This window comes from Ictidomys tridecemlineatus, chromosome 13 (assembly GCF_052094955.1).
Source record: "Ictidomys tridecemlineatus isolate mIctTri1 chromosome 13, mIctTri1.hap1, whole genome shotgun sequence".
NCBI lineage: Eukaryota > Metazoa > Chordata > Mammalia > Rodentia > Sciuridae > Ictidomys > Ictidomys tridecemlineatus.
The window spans coordinates 52,053,977-52,075,048 of NC_135489.1; the positions used below are offsets into that span (position 1 = coordinate 52,053,977).

The window sequence follows — 21,072 nt, forward strand, 5'->3', positions numbered from 1 at the left end:
CCAAATCCTTTAAAGACCAATTTTCTTATCCATTTCTGTCTAACATTGGCTCTAAGAATTAAATAAAATTGTACACTTAGCATAGTGTCTGTTCCATGAGGACTCAAGAAACACAATCAAAAATATATTGGAAATGGTATTTAGGGGATGTTAGTATGGAGATGGCTTGCAAAATGAAATTTTGGAACGAGGTTGGCAGGAGACTGCAGCAGCTGAGGCAGGAGGCAGAAGGGCCTGGATGAAGATGTTAGGAAAGGAGTGGCTTGAAAGGATGAGGAGAAAATAACCACGAACCCAGTGTTAAGTAAGTGGGAAGGAAGTGAGCAATAAGTCAAAGGTCACCTCGAGGTTTTGACATTGACATAACTGACATAATTTGACATTGGTCCTATTTTGAAAAAATGAGAGGTCAGATAGCTGAGATGGGGTGATGGGATTTATCATTTCAAAAATGTATAAATATATAAACTTTGTAAGATAGATGCCACATTTGAAAGAAGTTTCTAAGTTTAAAATTATGACATGACCATGTTAATTAAATTTTCTGGTCTGAATTCTGAAACTTTCCTTTTGGCCTTTATGTCAAAAAACATCTGTGGTCTCCATGTCTCACTGCAGCCTTCCCGAGCAGGGCTTCTTCCTCCACTGCCATCTCAATAAGGGCCTTCCCTTGAGTCGAAACCACAGTCTTTCTCTTTTTCTAGAAACTGTCTCCCTGGGGTGGGAGGTTGGGGATTGGCTTCACTTTTAATATCCAACATTTCTCATTCTTATTCTTCATACCTTATTAGAACCCAGGCCTTCAGTTTACCTGCCCAAGGAACCCTCCCCCATCATCCAACTCTGCAGAATTTTCCATACTTAGAAACAGGATTGAATGAAAAATAATGATAATAAAAATATCAGAAAAGAAGCAGTACTTTCAAAGTCAAGAAAGAGAATTATTCAAGTTTTTATTACCAATGCACATGTTATTTACTGGTAATATTTCTTAAATAAAAATGGTTCAGAATGTGCAAAATGTTCCTTGTGTACCTCATGAAATATTTTCTTGTGCATAACATTTAGAGTTTCTTGATCCCCACAGGAGATTAAAGTACATATCCAATTAAGCCCTACTATACATTGCAGCTTGAAGTATTTGAGTTTTTTTATTACTCAAGACCCAGGAAGTCTTTGATTAGGAATGCTGTCTTGCCAGAAAATGGAATTTTCTTTTTCCCCAAAGGACATAATTAAAGGAAGTAATACTGCTGACAGTGTGTGTTTGCCAAAGGCAATATGCTGTATTTGTCAATAAATGCAATACTTCCATGGAGAGGTAAGATAGCTCCGCTCTTCAGGAGCGGATCTTCCATTGAGCTTTGAGGCTGCTCAACCTTAACCACACCACTACCAACAAAATGAAAAAGCAAAAGCAAACCATACACAGGAATTGAACGGTGTGCCCAGAAACCAACACACATTAGAAAACATCTGTAGAGTTGAATATTTGATCTTCAAACTCTTACTGACTGTAACCATCTGTCTAATTGGGCATTAAAATATTAGATGGGTAATATGGTATTTCATTCAAGAAATTCATTCAAATTTGCCCAAGGTTTGGGGTGTGTGTGAAGGAGATTTCACAGATGACTCCTGGGTTTCTAACTTAAGAAGCTGAGTGGGTGAAGAATGGTGTCACAGACTGAGACAGGGAACAGCCAAAGAGGGAGAAGCATGGGGGAGGGAACAGAGGGGGGACAAGAGTTCAGATTTGGAAAGGCTGAGTTTGATGGCTACAAAACACATATGACGTCCTCACATTTAATACACAGACCCTCAACATGATCAATAATTCAGATCCTATTTATTAAGGGCAATTAATTTAAGGTAATTTTAACTGTGGTCATCTACACATAAAAATATCCCAGACAATGGTGATCTCTTGGGATTATATCACCTAAGCTTGTTGTAGCCATCTTTGAATGGATACGTTTCCTCCTTGGCATTCACATGACGGATTTCTCAGAAAGCAAGCCCCATTGTTAAGTGACACACAATTGTATGTCCTTCAATTTGTTTTTCAATTTCAGCATTTAGCAATTGTTTACACATACTTTTACTTTGTGGTTTGAATTGTTTTATTCTGCCAAGGTGATAATGGGTTGATCTCAAATCATGGCAACATCCCTGCTTCAAAATACAATGTAACAAATTAAGTTTAGTCTCCTTTTCCTAACACACACACACACACACACACACACACACACACACACACACACACACACGCGCGCGCGCACATGCAAATGATGATCCAGTATGCTTTGCTAGCAAATTGTCTGGATTCATGGATTTAATGCCTGGCTCTGAACATGCTAATGCCATGTTCCTTCAAAAGTGATTTAAATTCTCTGTCCCTAGTTTTCTCGTCTGTGAAATGGAGAGTAGGTATTAGGTCTGATAGATAGCTTAGTGCATAATCACACATACACTTGAAAAGAAATGGTGTTCTTCAACTATTCAGTGAAGACATCTCTGTATGACCCCTAAATGAAGTCTTTAGTGTGTTGTTTATATCCTTTGTATTTTCAATTAATTTTTCTTTTTCCTGTGAAGTTCCTCTGTCATTGATTGAGGAAAAATATCTTGAAGTCCCGTTCCTATGGCAGTAGATTTGTCAATTTCTTCCTTAGTTGTATAGAATTTTCCTAGAGCTGTAGTAAGGATTAAGTGAGACAATTTAGGGAAAGTGTCTAAAACAATGGTTGGCATACACCCAAACCACATAATATATGTTTGCTATTATGCTTTTGATTACACAGAAATGCCAGTTGAAGAACTCAGATATTTGAGGTGCCAGAGAGATGGGCAGTATGTATGACTATGATTATTTTTTCAAATTTCTCTTTTATTTAATTTTAACTTCCCTGACTTCATTGGAAAGATAAAGAAATCTTAGCATGAATGCTCATTGTTAAACAGATAGTCATTCTCCCCCAACCTTAGCTTTTTAAATGAATTAAGGTACTTTAGTTGGAAATTTGTAGCACATGTTGAGAATACAGCAAGAATGAAAAAACCCCTCATGAAATAAGCCAACAAGTCTTTGCACCTTTTCCTATAGTTCTTGCAAGCAGCATCCTTGCACTGCATAGTAAGTGTCCTTTGATATTCTTACAGTGCAAAAAAATATTCAAAAATGTGATTCACAATAAACTCCTTTATAGTCTATAGTACAAATTCTTCTATTGTACAAAATAGCATTTTTAGAGAATATTTAATAGTTCATATCATAAAATATTAATATCAGTAATAATTAGTCTACTTAGAAATAACTATGCTAATGAGGATGATCAGATTGTGCAGATAAACATTATCATCACCATTACCACCACCACTACACTCACTATATCCATCTGTCTGTCTCTACCTCATAAGGCTTGAGACCCCTCATCCATATGATTTTCATTGCAAAGGTGATTTGCTGCTGAAACATGACAAATAGGCAAACTTAACATTCCACAGTCAGATGTTAGTTATTGCCCAGATGTCTGAAATAATCAAGGTACTCAAATAACACAAGCAGTTCACAATTTCTAAATTATTTCTGACATAAAAAATAGAACTGTAAAAAGTACAATTTATCTCAAAGCATGCAAACTTGCAGGAGATTTATGGAATATTGAAATAGGAAAAAAATCCAACAGAATTAAATCTTCTAGAATTGATGAAATATTACACCAAAACTTTATTGATATCCTATTAAACAGACAGCTCTGAATTTCTGCTGACAAAGTATTGAAGTCAACCAATAGCAAAGTAACAATTCAATCTCAAAAGGACATAAAAGACCAGAAAAATGCTCAATATCTGCATGAATCCTGTAGTAAAGGAATCATCTATTGACTAAAATTTGATTTCTTTCGCCTCTGGGTATAAGGGTACATCAGGCAGACTGGACTGTTTGGGAGACAAGGAGAAGAAGAAAAGGAAGAAGAGGAGGAGAAATCAGGGGAAGAAAGAATAATTATGTACATACTGGAATCAGATAAAAATCAAGAATATATAAATTGTCATTGAGGATAAACCTATGGCTTGAAGAATCTTTATTTTGGTTTCTGCCCAGGCTGTGGCTAAATTACAGAACAGATGACAGGATGCAATTTGCAGAGATCATACTTGATGCTGAAGGGGTTACTCTAGATGAAAGGGATTTCACTTGTCACGTGTGATCACTGGCAATGTGCAGAGGAAGAGGTGCCCTGGCTACATGAAAAACTATATTGAATTTTACCATTAGCTTTTGAAGACTCAGAATGGCTGAGTTATGGATACATTTTTCTAAACTGTTTTCATCTTTTAGAGTCCCGAGTACAATTTCTTAACTTTGTAGAATCATATTGGAGGAGAGTGTAATAATCTCCATTAACCTCTGAAAATCCTGGTTGGGGCTCCAGTCAGCTTTGAGGCCTGGACAAGTCTTTAGAGCTATTGGTGCAGCTTCTATCACATTCTAGATATTCTGTGTATTATCTGTGTATTATCTTTTATCTAAAGCAACCATGCAGATAATTATAAAACACTGTTCTCATTTTACAGCTGGAGATAATGAGAGGTTCGAGTAGTCTGTAAGCTTACCCACTTGGTAAATAAAATATCTGGGTTATGAATTGAAATCTTTCTGTGTCCAAAATCCTGACCTTTCAACTCTGCCTTCAAATATGTGAGTTAATTGATTGATTGATTCTCTTGTTTTCTAATTGATTCACTTTATGCTAAGATTTGCATGATAAGGCACTGCAACAAGACCAGGGTATCCTAAACTTTCTTTTTCTTTCTTTTCCAAAGCAACAACAACAACAACAAAACAAACATACAAACAAATGCAAGAGAACAAATCTAATTTTATTTCTTTAATCTTTGAGGAGTAGAGCATCACACAGACTTGGTGTCTAATGGCTTAGCAGAAAGGTTGTTTGACACGTGACAGGAATCATGATACTGTTTCCTAAGGGCATGAGGTACCTTTTCCAGGATGACTGGCTCTGTTTCATTTGCCACCAGGAGTCACTGTGGTTATTTATTTATTTTGTTTTGTACATATAAGTATATCCAGTGGCCAACTAGAACCTAATTTCATCTTGGACATGAACACTTTCACATTTTTTTTTTTTTGATACTGGGGCCTGAACCCAGAGGCACTGAGTTGCATCCCCAGCCCCTTTTATGTTTTTATTATTTAAAAAATATTTTTAGTTATAGTTAACTTTATTTATTTCATGTGGTGCTGAGGATCAAACCCAGTACCTCACACATGCCAGGCAAGCACTCTACCACTGAGCCACAACCCCAGCCCTTATGTTATTTTTGACCCAGAGTTTTTCTAAGTTATTGAAGTGGCCTAGAAATTGCCATCCTCCTGCTTTAGCCTTCACAGTTCCTAAGAATACAGGCATGTACCTTGGTGCCCAGCAACACCTTCAATCTTTTTTTGTGGGCTGGGGAGGGTACTGAGGATTGAACTCAGGGCTTTTGACCACTGAGTCACTTCCCCAGCCCTATGCTGTATTTTATTTAAAGATAGGGTCTCACTGAGTTGCATAGCACCTCATCATTGCTGAGGCTGGCTTTGAACTCATGATCCTCTTGTCTCAGCCTTCTAGGTTGCTGAGATTACAGGTGTGCAGCACTGCACCCAGCAACACCTTCAATTTTAAGAAGAGCTGAGTTCCAAAGCCCTGGCTTATATCCATGAAAAACCACCTTGCACCACAGACTTCCAGACATATTTGTCTTTTAGAATTCCAGTTCCCAGGAGGCCTCTGCAAGCCAAACCCTTCTTTTTCTAACTGAGGTAACTGAGCCTTAGGGTCTCAGCCAACTTCATATATCAAGGTCATGATTATAAAGTTGGGACAAGGACTTTTAATTTAAGCTTTAACATTAGACCTATGCATAAATGAAAATTTTAATTTTCTATTATTGAAGTAAATTATGAAATAAATTTATAAATATAAAATTTCAAGCATTTCTGTTAACCATTCATTGTGATTATTTATGCCAATATAAATCATAAGCTTTTTCATGGGTGCAATTTGAAGTTGACTCTACAACAGAATACATAACAGAAAAAAAATGTGGGAATTCGGTTTAAAAACATACAGAATAAATTTCACACTGAGCTCTAAAAGTAGGCATTGAGCCCAATTTCTGGAATAAATCAAAGAGTAGGCAGAAAACAGACAGCAGGAACAGTTATTTTAGCAAGAAAAGTAGGATAAATTTACCAAGCCAATCATGTGATGATGTATGCAGATAAAAGATGCAGAGAGAAAATGTGCAACATTGATACATGAACACATTTGAATGCAAGAAAGCAAAAAAAAAAAAAAAAAACAGAAAGCACAATTGTCCTAAATGTGAATAAACATTCAAATTATGCTGCAGCTGCAAAATTTAAACTCAAGGAAGAAACATTTGCAAAGGAATTTATTAAATTGATGTGATTTCCTGGTTTCACATATCCCGTGGCTCTTTTATAAAATAAAATGTACAATTTGTCTTGATAAAAATGACATTTCCACCATTGTACTCAATCAAATAGCAAAAAGTCTTTTGTGAAAAGCTCTGCTTATTAAAGAGCACAATGCTATAGATATCAGCTACTCAGGTTTTGAATAGACTTGGTCCATCTTATAAAATGTCTTATATATTGAGGATGGTCTTATGAGGAGGTTTCCATGTTAAGGAAATAAGTCTTTCTCTATTACCACATGCCAGACAAGTTTCTTTATAAGGAGTTAATTTTCTTGCTGAAATGAGTTGCTAAACTGTCCATATTTCTTTCACTCCCACACCCCCTCCCCCTATTCATCCACTCAACAAATATTTATGGATCGCCTAACTCTTTAATGCAGTGGGAGATATAAAAATGTATCAAAAATTTTATTGTTGGGAATTTTATGATATTAAGATGGTTTTTGACTATCAGCCGCAGATGCCATGTGTAAACTAACACACCTCCCCACGGCGGTGATGCTGGTAAGGAAGTCTTTTATTCTACTCTCTTTGATTCTAACTGTAATGCAGACATTATAGTGCCCAGTCTATTTGTTGTACAGTGTGATTCTCCAAGTCAAGTCTTTGGACCAGCAAGATCAGCATCACCTGAGAACTTGACAGAAACACAAATTCTTGGACCTGACCTTAGATTCAATCTTGTTTGAGAATCACAAATCCACAAAATCAATCGAAAGCTTGATAAATCACGGAGATGACATTTCTAGACAATGGGATAGGCTACTTGTAAGTGAAGTCAAGGATAAGAAATGTCAGAAAACTGGAGTGGCAGGCTTTGAGTATCTGTTTTAGGAGTTTAGACAACAAATAAATTTGTTAAATCTGAGAATATTTTCTGAGCAAAAAGCAGACATGATCCTAGCTCTTGTCCAGGTCGACTCTGGATCCAAAGAGAAGCCAATTAAAGAGGCGATTATACTGTTAAAGTGAGAAGACACAGTAAATTCACCCTTTTTTGGTGATTCTGGAATTTATCATGTCTCAGATTGATGGGTCATTCAGCCAGTGAGCATTCTGTGCTCAGAATATGGTTTGTTTTTACCCTATGGTTTGATTGTGTCCACTTTTTTGGTATTTCCATCTTGCATCTGCCATAACCTGCTCCACCATTTTCTGCTCCCCCTCCAATTTCATTCCTTTTACTAGAAAATTGCATCCTAATATGTATTAGTTCAGATGTTTGTTGATGTCTGTTTTATTTTTAATAGATGCTGCTTAGAGTTCACAGATAATATTGTTCTTCTGAATATGTGATGTTTTAGGTCCAAACAGACTACTCCCAACTTTAATCTGTTAATGTTCTCCCACAAAAATGAAAAACCTAAAGCCAACCCCCCCCCCCACCCAAATACTTTGATTCACTTTAAGGTACTGTTTTACTAGCTGACCATCCATCCACCTAACATTATGTCAACTAGACTCAATGTCAGTCATGCTTTTCACACAAATAATGCCACTGCTTACAGGGTTGTTTATGATCAGAAGAACCTGACACAGGCAACGCCATTTTGAAACATCTCGTCTATCCTAGCACAACAGTCACCTCACAGTCACTCTGGCTCAGCCTGACCTGATCCCCAGGCTCCATCGTCATACAAAGAAAGGAAAATTTTATCTGGGACTGAAATCCTGAAAAGTACCTGGTTGGACATGGTACAGTGGCCACCTCAAAGAAGAGAGGTGACAATTATAAGGACTCTTCTCTGACAAACCCAAGGACCCTTTTCTGACAACCCCCTAGCAATGGTCTAACTGCAAAAATTCCCCAACTTCCTCATCCCTTACAACTTCCCTAGGCTATAAGGATAAGACAGGTCTAAGTCTCCAGTGGGCTTCCCCTGCGCAGGTTTGTCTCTAATCAACCTGTGTTCCTGTTGAGCTGCCTCTCTTTTCTCTTTATTTCCTTCATTCAGTTCTTTTCTTACAGTTTCCACATAGGAAATACCATGGTACTGCTTTAGGATCTATCCACAGACGCTTTCTTGTATATGAAACAATAGACAGTGACTAATAAATACTGGTACTGTGAAATTTTGTTATAGTATTTCTAACTATTCCAAAATGTTTACCATACTTTGAATCTTATTATATAACTTAAAAAATATACTTGTGAACCAAGATGCATGTCTCATTCTGAACAAAGAAAGTTTATTGATGAAAGAGATACTTTTGAAACAGAATTTACTCTGGTTCCGTGACACTTGGGTATAACTTTGAAACACACAAAAATGTTCTTTATGGAGGTATTTAATGTAGGAAGAAAATGCTATGTTTTAAAATAAAGTAAAATGAACCATAACATTTACCAGTTGTTGTCTGCCTCAAGTCCCTGCGCCCACTTGTGATTGTAGCCCATAGCCGCAGGGACAGATATTCCTATGCCTGCATGGATTATCCTTGCCTTCCTAGTGTACACATCAAGGGACAACTGGTATGCACTTCCTGCACCATGTGGCACCAGAGCACTCTAGATTGGGGAACTCATGCCTCTGATGGCCATTCACAACCAGCGGGAAAGAGCCAATGTATAAAACTCTTGTAGCACCTCCTCCAGGTAGAAATTTCAGAAAGTATCCATATCCATCTTGGGAGGCCTACTAGGAACCAAATTCCCAGGGTCCACAAAGGTGGACTTATTCATGTACCTATATTTTGACTTGTGCTTCTTTACTGACTCACTTTTCTTGTTTCAAAACCTTGATGTTTGGGATCAGTGTCCCATTACACTGCTATATTCAAGTCATTGACTGGTGGACAAGTAACCCAAAGACAATAACTTATCAATATATTCCACATTATCAGTTCCCTTCTGATGTGATGTCATTTTTGTACTATCTTTTTTTCTACATAGTTAATATTTGCTCTTCTTCCCCTTCCATGAGTGGAGATTGAAGCATGGACTCCAGTGTTTCCATTGTCTTTCTTAACATATTTAGATCATGGTGAGCATGTCTGTTTGCAAATCTGTAGAACATGCTAATCAATAAATATACAAATAAAGCAGATATTATATTATCTAGTTTTATAATTCTGTACCTAACATAACATACAATAGTTTGGTTCACAGATTCATAAAAATAGTGTTTGACTGATATGTTATTCTAGGTTAGCAACAATAACAGAGATTAAACACACAAACTACATCAGGTCCAGAGTCCATGCATGAAACCAAAAAAAAAAAAAAATACACAGTGATAATTTGTTATATATGTTGTAATATATTTCCCAGAAAGGAGTTGTCTCTCTTTATAACATACATTTATTGACTGCTTTGTTCTGGATTAGATTTTCTTCGGAAATTTTAATTTCTTTTAAATAGATTTTGGTATATTGTTTGAAATATAAGAAATATTAAAAGAAATTTTTAGAAAAAAAAAATAAAAAAACACCACCTTATTTATTTAGTTTTTTTCCCCAAAGAAAGAAATGACTGATGAGAAAGCCAGAAAATGTGTTATATAAGGGAAAAAGGAATGTTTTACCTTTGTTTATTAATTTTCCATTTTTCTTGCTTCCAAAGCAGAAAAAGATCCAAAGTGCAGGAATTTTTTTTAACCTGATGTCACTTTTGGTATGTTTTATTCAAATAATCTGAAAGATAATAATGCAATGATTAGATGTAATGACTAACCTGGAAAAAAGTTAAGAATGGTCTCATAAGAATTACATTAGCAGACATTAAATTCAATGATGAGTAATGATTTTCATAGAAAATTTACACGGCAGCCGTTATTATGTGATGCCATACTTAATATTTTTATGTCTTTCAGAAAATAAAATCAACCACAAAAAATGTAAAAAGTCACTGTAATAAATAGGTTTGATATTCACAAAATACCTTTCTACTACTACTATTTCAAAAGCAATAAAATACAAACATCAATGATATGATTTTTATAATATTCAGCATAAATACAAGATCGTATTCATATTCTGTGCATTATTTGGTTTATCACCACTGCAACTAAACCACCATGACTGTAAAAGGACTAAAAAATATCGTTCTTTCTAGGGTGGTTCTTTCAACATCACAGAAGGAACCAATCATGGTACGGTAATCCCAGATGTACTTCTGTGGGCTTGCGGATACCCAAGCCAAACCATTACTCCTAATTATTAGTGATGCTTTCATAGGAAAGAAACATAATGGAACCCACACCTGGGCCCACAGTAGTGGGAGAGGAAAGCATTTCAGATCACATCACATGCTATATGTTGAGCTGTGATTTTCCTTTCTGAAAGGTCACACAAAAGGACTGGTTTCACACACACACATGATCTGGTGTTGGAAAGTGTAGGAGTCTATAGAGATCTGCTTCTGTTTTTTATTTTCAGCAATATAATTTTGTGGACCAAGGAAGCATATAAAAATATTCTCAGAAGGGAAGGAGAAAAATGGTGAATCTAAGTGATCAGCAGAAATGTAATCAGACTCAGAAATGAGAATACCAATTTCATTTTTTTAACCTCTAATTACTTGTGAAAATTACAATGCAGGGCTGGGGGCAGTGAGGCATGCCTGCAATCTCAGTGACTTGGGAGTCTCAGGCAGGAGGATCGCGTGTTCAAGGTTGGTCTGGCCAATTTAGCAAGACTGTTTTGAAATAAAAATTTAAAAAGGGTTAGGGATGTAGGTTAGTGACAGAATCAGTTCAATTCCCAGTACTGTAGAAAAGAGAAAATATAGTGTCTGAATGAATGTAGAACTCATAATATAGAAGAGAAATTTTAGGGGATGTGGCTTGGCTTGATCAGTTTGTATAGTTGGTAGGCATAGGTACGCTGTCTGGAAATCCAGGCCTTTAGAAACCAAGACCTTTAGTTTCCTAAAAGCATACTGGACATTCATAAAGTTCAGCACCAGTAAAATCCTCTTCAGAATACTTTAAAGCACTGATAAAGCTCACAGATATTAGAATGCTGTGGATGGAGAAATGCAAAAATAGTAACACAACAGCATCACAAATCTGCACAGCACTTAACAAAGCACATCAACAATATCACACTTTCACATAAATCTGGTTTATCTATGCTTTAAAATGATATTCCACCATCATAAACTTTCAGGAATAATTTAGATATTTGAACTTTGATTTATATACTATTATCCCATTAGGTGTTCTGAATGTTCTAGTAAACTGGACAAAGTCCAAAAGGAATTCCTTTACCATATTTGTGGGGACAAAGATACTCAAGGGAAAATAAATAAGAGTTCATTTGGAAAACATATAGAACTAACTACTTATCCATACATAAAAGCTTATCTTGTTTGAAAAGGCAATGACTGCATCTTTTTTAATTTTTAACTTTATTTTATTTATTTACTTATTATTATTTATTTACTTTCATGTGGTGCTGAGGATCGAACCCAGCACCTTGCATGTACTAGGTGAGCGCTCTACTGCTGAGCCACAACCCCAGCCCTCATAAATGTTTATTGAGAATCTAGTTTGTGCTAAATAGTGTTCTTAAGTTTCAGTAGAAACAAAATGGAAATATTAGGTAACTCCTGAAGATGACAATTAAGCATAGGTAAGAAATAAATTTAATTACAATCAGAGTATCTTCTAAGTGAGATGATTATTAGGCAAACGGATATTTTAAACACTAAATGTGGCCTTAAATATCTTCTAGTCTTGTGGTTTCCATATATAGTTGGTCATCATAATCATCCAAAAAGCTGCTTGGAAGTACAAAATAGAGAGCTTCATGTAATATCTCTCTCTCTCTCTCTCTCTCTCTCTCTCTCTCTCTCTCTTTCTCTCTTTCTCTCTCTCTCTCTCTCTGTGTGTGTGTGTGTGTGTGTGTGTGTGTGTGTGTGTGTGTGTGTACGTACTGTTTTTGGAGACAGAGTCTTTCTTTCTATGTTTTGTAGGTTGGCCCCAAATAATCCTCCTGCCTCAGCCTCCTGAGTAGCTGGGAGTACCAATGTATGCTGTCACACCTGGTGTTGGTTACGTTTTCATCACTATGACCAAGATACCTAATAAGAACAACTTAGAGGAGGAAAGTTTCTTTTGGCTCATGGTTTCAGGGGTTCAGTCCATGGTCAGATGACTCCCGTGCTCTGGGCCTGAGGTGAGGCAGAGCATCCTGGTGAAAGGGTGTGGTGGAGGAGCACTGCTTTGTTTATGGTGACCAAGAAGCAGGGTGAGTGGGGGGTTGGGAGAATGGGGGAGACTTTCCAGGAAAAAATGAACTCTTCCAGAGCACAACCCCCCAAGACCCACCTCCTGTAGATACATCCCACCTACCTACATTACTACCCAGTCCATTCTAACTAGGATGACTGATAAGATTACAGTTCCAAGAATCTAATAATTTCACCTCTGAGTATTCCTAAAACAACACAGGAGCTTTTGGGGGATACCTCATATCCAAACCTTAACATTGGGTTATGCAAAGTCTTATAAATCAGAATATTCGTGGGTAAGTCAGGGGAATCTGCATTTTGAAAATGTTCCCAGCTCATTACACTGATCACACTAGTTTGGAAAGCTACTGATTGTCATTCCTCACTGGACAATCAAGACCACAGAGATCAGAGAATGGACTTGCCCAAGGCATTTGTTTCCCAGTGACAGAAGTGAGATTATAATGCAGAACTCCTGGCTCTCTGATATTCTCTCTCCTCTTCCTGACCCCAACTGTCCTTCTTCTGTTTTTTTCTCTCTGGTCTTTCCAATTATCAAGTAACAGTAATTAGCCCCCATACTGGAGAAAAAAATGAGAGCAAAAGGACAATAATTATTTGAGTATCAGAAGAGTCACATAGGCTTTCTCATCAGTAACAACCTTGAACTTACACAGATAAAATGATAGGAAATAGGAATTTCAACTTAGCACAGAATAGTGTGCTTTCTCTCTTCTACTGTCTTATTCTATGGTCAACCACTTTTGGGTTGTGTGCTGAGCTAATTTCTCTGGGGTGTACCCTGCCCTCCCCATCCACCTATCAGTAAGGTGTCCTCTATCAGTTATTTACACACTGAGTCCTCAATCCTGGCCATTGTTGATTGGATCAGGAGAAAGATTTTACCTAAACAGGGCTCATAACTTAAGGACAAGCAAACCACAACCTTGCTCAGGTTTAAAGAGGGATGGATGGAGCATCTTCTCCTTGTCTCCTACAGACACAGGGAGCAAATATTTGTAAACTGTAGAGAAAGGATGAAAAACACATATATGGAAAGTAGAGTGGAAACTATTTAAAATAATCTGCCTCCTGTTCTCATTCATTTATCTTTCCTTTTTTGTGTGTGGCTTCCAGGAGATCAATAAACCTTTAATTATTTATTTTTAAATTAATTTTTTGACTTGAGCTAGCTCAAATTTGTTTGTTTCTATAACTCTGTGGTCAGAGTCCAAACAAATACATCTCATATCATTTATTTTAAGTGTGTTATTCTATAATACAGTCATTTTAGTTACAGTGTTCTAAGAGGTTCATTGAAAAACTATTGGCTATTCTGCCCTCAGGATGGTGTAGGTAACCAGGAGGCTGACTCATAGTGGGGTAGGGATGGGGAGTATGGGAGGAATAGATGAATTCTAGATAGGGAAGAGGGGTGAGAGGAAGAGGGAGGGGGAAGGTTAAGACCTATGGTTATAGACTGAGGAGAGGGATAGCTGGGCCAAATGGTGGTTCCATTTCCAGTTTTCCAAGGATTCTCCATACTGCTTTCCATGTTGGCTGCACCAACTTGCAGTCCCACCAGCAGTGTATGAGTGTGCCTATTTCCCCACATCCTCGCCTACCATTGTGGTGATGTTAAGAGGTGGTGGGGCCTTTGAGAAGTGGAGCCTCCTGGAAGCCCATTTGTCATTGGGGGCACCAAACTCAAAAGTAATTAATAAAGTTCCCTTGGGACCCTAGCTAATGCTCATGAAAAGGTTGTTATAAAGAGCAGGACTGGCCTCTCCCCTCTCTCTGGCTTCGTGTCTCACCCTGTGATTCTTCATCTTGCACACAGGTCTGCCATTGTCTTGTAATCCTCCATCAGGTCCTCACCAGAACCAAGCTAATGCTGGTGTCATGCCCTTGGAGTTTCCAATGCTGTGAGCTTTACTTCTAAGATTCTTTTCTTTATTCCTTTACCTACCCTTAAGATATTTTGCTAGAGCAACAGAACATGGACTCCTACAGGATTTCATTAAGAAGTGAAATTTGACCAAAAGCTTGAAGTATTGGAGAGAGTTGGTCATCTGCAAGAATAGGGTGTTCCAGGAGGAGGGACCTGCTGGGATCAAGGCCTACAGTGGGGTGTACCTGGATGGTCTTGGAATTTCAAGGAAGTCACTGAGGATGGAGTGAAGTGAGGGAGGACAACTAGACGGGAGAATGGCCCTGTGGTGGGGGGAATGACGGGGAAGTGGAAGAAGGGGGTGGCTCAAGGCTTTTTGTTTTCACTCTGAGAGTAAAATGGGAGGCCATCTCAGGAATCTGAGCTCACGACTGACATGGATTTTGTTTCAATGGTTCATCTTGGCTGTTGGCTGGGACCAGAACAAAGGGAGGTCAAAACAGAAGTCGCTGGAAACCTCACTGATTATCTGGGAGAGGGAGTGTCAGCTCCCTTGGGAGTGAGTGACTCCATGTTGGACTCAATGTGAAGCAGTTGACAGGATCCAGCTGACAGGATCTCCTGATGGATTGTTGGCAAAGGTGAGAAGAAAGGAGACAAGGATGACCCCAGGGTTTTTAGCCTAAGCCACATTGCCATCATTTGAGATGAGAAAAGCTTATGGTAGATCAGCTTAAGGGAAAAGATGATGAGATCACTCTGGCCATGTTGACTTTGAGGTGTCCTTGTTAAGTGGGCTCGTCACGTCGATGGTTGGATATTGTTATGGTTTAGATATAAGGTGTCTTTCAAAAGGTGCATTAATGCAGGAATGTTCAGGGGTGAAATGATTGATGAAATGTTCAGGGGTAAAATGATTGGATGGTGAAATCTGTAACCTAATCAGAGGATTAATCCATCCTATGGATTAAAAATTTGAAAAGACTGCTGTGCCAGGTGTTATAGGAAGTGGGTTGCTGGGGGTAGGCTTTTGGGAACTGTCTCTTGTGCCCCTGGTTCTACTCTTCTCTCTTTCTCTCTCTCTCTCTCTCTCTCTCTCTCTCTCTCTCTCTCTCTCTCTCTCTCTCTTTCTGGCCACCTCAATGAGGTAAGCAGCTCTCTTCTGCCATGTTCCACCATGATGTTCTGACTCATCTTGGGCCCTAGCAATGTAGTTGATCAACCATGGGCTGAATGTCTGAAACCATACGATGTAATAAACTTTTCCCTCTCTAAGTTGTTCTTGTCAGGTATTTTGGTCATAGTAATGAAAGGCCAACACACAGAGAAATGCAACACTGGAATGAGGGAGAGAGGTCCAGGCTGGGTTTGCATTAAAACCATTCTGCAGAGCAGAGGGAACTGGTGGTAATCTTATTTTTACCTGCCACAGATGATTTTTGTAGGGGTTAAATCAAATAATATAGTGTAAAGGGCAGTAACTGGTGCATAACATGAATTCAACATATTTTAATTCTCTTCTGTTTCCTGCATTTTAAAATACTTATTTTTCTATTGGCTGCATAATAAGATTGAACCCATCTTTCTGTGAAAAAAATCAATTTTCTGCAAGACCTAATAAAAAATCATACTTTACATTTTGGCAGTTCTTTTTAAAATATAGGGGGAAAAATCTGATAAAATATTAACAGTACTAAGTAAGTCATAAAATACAATTTTCAGATAGCTAGGTAAATTTTAGTTTGGACAAGAACTGAAAGATCTAAATTAAAAATGAAAACAGAACAGAAATAAATGTAGGAATCTAAAAAGTCACTGGACTTTCAGATATCCCTGGATTCATGGGGTAGGGGGGAATAGTTATCTTTTTTTTTTTTTAAATTTTACCCTCTAGTTCTAACTTCTGTGCCCTTTAGTAATGATCGGTAATCCTTTGGGATGAAGAAGATGCAGAGATATGGGAAAGAAGATCATTTAAACCCTAAGTCCAAGTGTAGAGCTGAGGAAGTACACTGTCCTGAGGTGAGCTGAGGATCCCTGGAAGTTCTAGCAAGAATTTTTAAATTCTACCATTGTATCTTTTAAAACAGATTCCTTGATTTATAAATGCCTCTTTGATGGGAAAAGTCTCCAATTGGAAACCATCTATATTCAAACTCCATTTTACAGAGGAGTGTTATGGGGACCATAAAGGACTTTTTTTGAGATCATGGCCAACAGAAAGCCACGACAGGCCCCCAGGCCTTCCAACTCTCAGCAGAGCTGTCCTTCTGTTCCAATATTTTCAAGTTTTCCCACAAGTACCACTTTTACTTAACAAGCAGCATCATTTATTTGAAATCTCATGTTTTATCTGAACTTTTACTCACTATTTACAACAAAATCCATAAATCGTTACATTTGCTTGAAGACAATGTTAAACGACCTGCCAGCCCCTCATGCTGGCCCCCCTCAGGCTGGAAGTTCTTGGAGTAAAATTATTTTAGACAGTTATTTTGCTGCTGGGACTAAAAGACCCAACCAGAAAAATTGTAAAGGAGATAGAGTATATTGGGGGCTCATGGTTTCAGAGATCTCAGTCCATAGAAGACTGGCTCCATTCCCTGGGGCCCGAGGTGAAGCAGAATATCATGGAAGAAAAGTGTGGCAGAGGGAAGTGGCTCACAGGATGATCAGAGAGCAGAGAGAGATTGCCACTTGCCAGATACAAATATATACCCCAAAGCCACGCCCCCAATGCCCACCTTCTCCAGCCAACTCACACCTGCCTTCAGTTACCATTCAGCTAATCCCATCAGGTGATTAATTCACTAAGTAGTTTTTTTTTAAAATATATTTTTAGATGTTGATGAACCTTTATTTATTTATATGTGCTGCTGAGAATCGAACCCAGTGCCTCACGCATACTAGGCAAGTGCTCTACCGCTGAGCCATAACCCCAGCCCAATTCAGTAACTAGTTTAAGGCTCTCACGACCCAATTATTTTCCCCTTGAACCCTTTTGCATTGTCCCCTATGTGAGCTTTTGGGAGACACCTCACATACAAACCATAACAAAAATAAACTTCAGAACAACCCTGTGACTTCCCATCTGTCGGAGGCAGTGTTAAATCATGTAATAAGAAAAAGAGAACTAGTAAGTTAGCACTTTCTTTTGCATGTAAGAAAAGGCAAGTCTGGGTTCATGGGTGAGTCACCAGCACAGCTGTAAAGGGTTCACGCTTAGGGAGGCACTGTTCTTTGTTTAATGCACACCATTGTTTTGAGGATGTGTCCAGTGGGACAGTGAACATGCAGGGAGCAAGGGGTAGCTACACAACATGCATGTCTGTGGCTACTCCTTATGGCCTCATCTGCACATGGTGTTCATGATGGTGCATTTTGATGGACACATCATTTAAAGGCATTCAGTGAGATTCAACATGAGAACAAAGAGTTAAGTGTGCTCTGTCTATGTCTAACTGGGGAGCTGCACACCTTCATTGGAACCAGAACTTCCTTCAAAACTGGCAAGGAGGGGATGGAGTTCTAAGAAACACATACCCTATCATAAATGTTCATCCTTGTTTTATTTCCCTGGTTTAGCCAACCACTTGGGTTGAAAAAGATGATACAGGAAAAAGAATAAAAGAAAGAGCCTTTCATGGTTCTTTTTCATGCAATCCTTCCCTACTCATCAGCAAAATAAAGGAGACCCTGTTGGTAGTTAGTTGAGAGTTTTGTGTGGCATTTTTCACTGCGCTGGTCAGAATGACACATATAAATATGATCTACAAAATTTGAATTGTGAAATGTTTGGTGCTTTTTGCATGCAAGTTATTTATGCTTATATTTCCATTGTGCAAGATAAAGCTGGATGGTAAAATTCATGCTAATAATTTGTGCTTTGGGTTCTCTTTCTTCTTTTTTACTTGCAACAACATGAACTAGCAAATAAAAATCACTTGGATATGTCAAGAGAGAGATGGTGAAAGGAAGGAAATACTGTGTTTTTCTTTCCTAGTATTTTTAATGATCCTTTCTGAAAAGGGACCTGCATTTTCATTGTTCCCTGGGGCCCTGTATAGCAAATTCTGTACCCATTTGCATTCACCCTGTTGTAATGAACGGTGCAGACTCTAGCAAGCCCTTCAAGCATTATTAACATATAGACTAAGTATTATATAGTACTAAGCATTATATAGGATTTTGGAAATAGATCACCATCTTCTGAAAGTCCTAGTACAACAGAAAACTAGATTAATTTAGTCTCTGTTTCCCTGAGTGTGTTTTTGCTGTCTCCCAAATGATTCCTTGGACATCTGACCAAAGTTGCTAATTCAAGTCAAACCTGCTCAAAAGTCCCCCAGCTTTTAATTCAATTTAACTTCTAATTTAATTTAATATTACTTTTGAAACTCCACTGCCCTCAAGGTCAAATACTCAGTTGGAGAAGAGAGAAAAGTCATGATAAAAGCAATTTACTCTCAAGTGTGAAAAGTAGAGCTACCTGAACTCTCAAGAGACATTCATATTTTTAAAAAGCATGTGTCCAAATTCATCGAATCAGATCCATTAAGTATGTAAATCTTTTCATAAACCAATCAAACCTCAATAAAGCCTTAAAAGCACTTGTTCAGCCTAAATGAACTTAATTACGTGTAAGAAACAATGTTTTTAAGGGAAAATATTTTATATTACTCTCTGCTAAGAAGCCCTCTTTTATCCCTATTCCCTTGACAGAACAGGTGGCCACCTATTTTTGAACAATTATACTTTTCATTTAAATGAAATAATGTGTGTTCAATGTAAGTAAACATTTTTCCCTAAGTGAAAAGGGCCTCTCAGTCATGAAATGTGTTAAGTTTATTTCCTTTTTCTTTAAAGCTTGCCAAAATTAAAATGCATTTTAAAATGTGTAGTCCTAGTTGGAAACTGAGCCTTCATTTTACTGTTTTTATCTTTTTACCTGTGTACTTCTATCCTATCCTTATATCTTTTTTTTAATATTTATTTTTTAGTTTTAGGTGGACGTAATTTCTTTATTTTATTTTTATGTGGTGCTGAGGATTGAACCCAGTGCCTCATGCATGCCAGGTGAGCACGCTACCACTTGAGCCACATCCCCAACCCCTATCCTTATATCTTCATTTGAAGACTGATATTAATTTTCAATGCCTTAAGTAGGGAATCATTCAATGTCTTACAGTTTGAAAGTCATTTTTCCCTCTAAAATCTCAAAGGTTTCAGTACGATTTCACATAGTTTTCTAAACTAAAAATTTTAAGAGACCCAATAGACTATCAGAAGCTATGCAGCATAAAAGATGAATCCCATTGCTCTCTCTAAATTTGGGCTGACCCACCTTCTGTATCTATCTCAATTCCCTCCACACTGGAGCTTAATGCACATAACAGGAAAAGCTACATATATTGAATTTACTATATGCCAGATATTGTTGTGAGAATATTACTTGGATTATTTCCTGTATATTCTGCAATCACCCTATGAAATAGGAGCTGTTATTATTGCCATTTTATAGAAGAGGAGACTGTGATGCAGAGATGTTAAGAAACTGACCTAATTATTATATCTGGTAAGTGGAGGTTCAGACAGATACAGGCTGGTCTCCATGTTGATTCTTGGTATTTTCCCCAAGACACATATCAATCTAGATAGAAATTATCAGAGCTTACTATGTTCCAGGATCTTTAAATGAATTGCTTCATCTAGATATTATTATCAACATCCATTTCCTAGATGCTAAAATTGGGGCACAAAGATATTATTTGGCCAAAGCCTTAGTGAAAACCTCAGAGCCAGGATTTAATCTCCTTTTTATCATTATGTTAACAACTTTTTCTTTTGTATCAGATTTAGATGTCCTTATTCTTCAAAGTCAATTTTCTGTGCCAAAATATAAAAGAGCTTTATTATATTTTTAATCGAGTTGGTGACTAGTGTAATTGCTAGAGCCAAACACTCAGTTGCCAATGAGACCATAGTCTTGGTTCCAAACTTTGATATGCCAGTTGGCAATACTGGTTCCCTGACCACAAACTGTATCACTCTTCCCAGCTAGCCATTTCCCAAGTGTTTGCTGCTAATCGCCAGTGAATCAGTGAATCAAACATTTTTAAACACAAACTGAACTTTATCATTCATCAGTCAAATTTCTTCATTTTAAAGGTAAGAAAGGCACAGAGAATTTAAGTGGTGTACATGTAGCAAAGTCCCACATAAACAGAAAATTCATCCCAGCAGAGTTTGGACAATCATTGAGACATCCTTATATGGTGTCCTTACCCCCCACACAAAAAGGCATTCTATACAATCATATAAAAAATGATAGCAGAATGCATTACAATTCTTATTTACACATATGTACCACAATTTTTCATATCTCTGTTTGTATATAAAGTAAGTTGATGCCCAATTCATATCTTCATACATGTACATTGGATAATGGTGTCCATCACATTCCACCATTCTTGCTAACCCCTTGCTA

At 37.6% G+C, this 21,072-nt stretch overlaps 1 protein-coding gene across 8 annotated transcripts in view; it reads right to left on the minus strand.

Annotated features, from left to right (window-relative positions):
• The window catches only part of Dlgap1 (DLG associated protein 1), an 878,199-nt gene that overhangs the window by 578,905 nt on the left and 278,222 nt on the right, over window positions 1-21,072 (minus strand). For 7 of the 8 annotated variants that reach the window (XM_078030334.1, XM_078030332.1, XM_078030333.1 and 4 more), the window contains exon 3: window positions 10,044-10,152. The exons of the other annotated variant lie outside the window; for it this stretch is intronic. The gene's annotated coding sequence lies outside the window, so the exon portion shown is untranslated. The remainder of the gene's footprint in view (window positions 1-10,043; window positions 10,153-21,072) is intronic. 8 annotated transcript variants of the gene reach the window in all.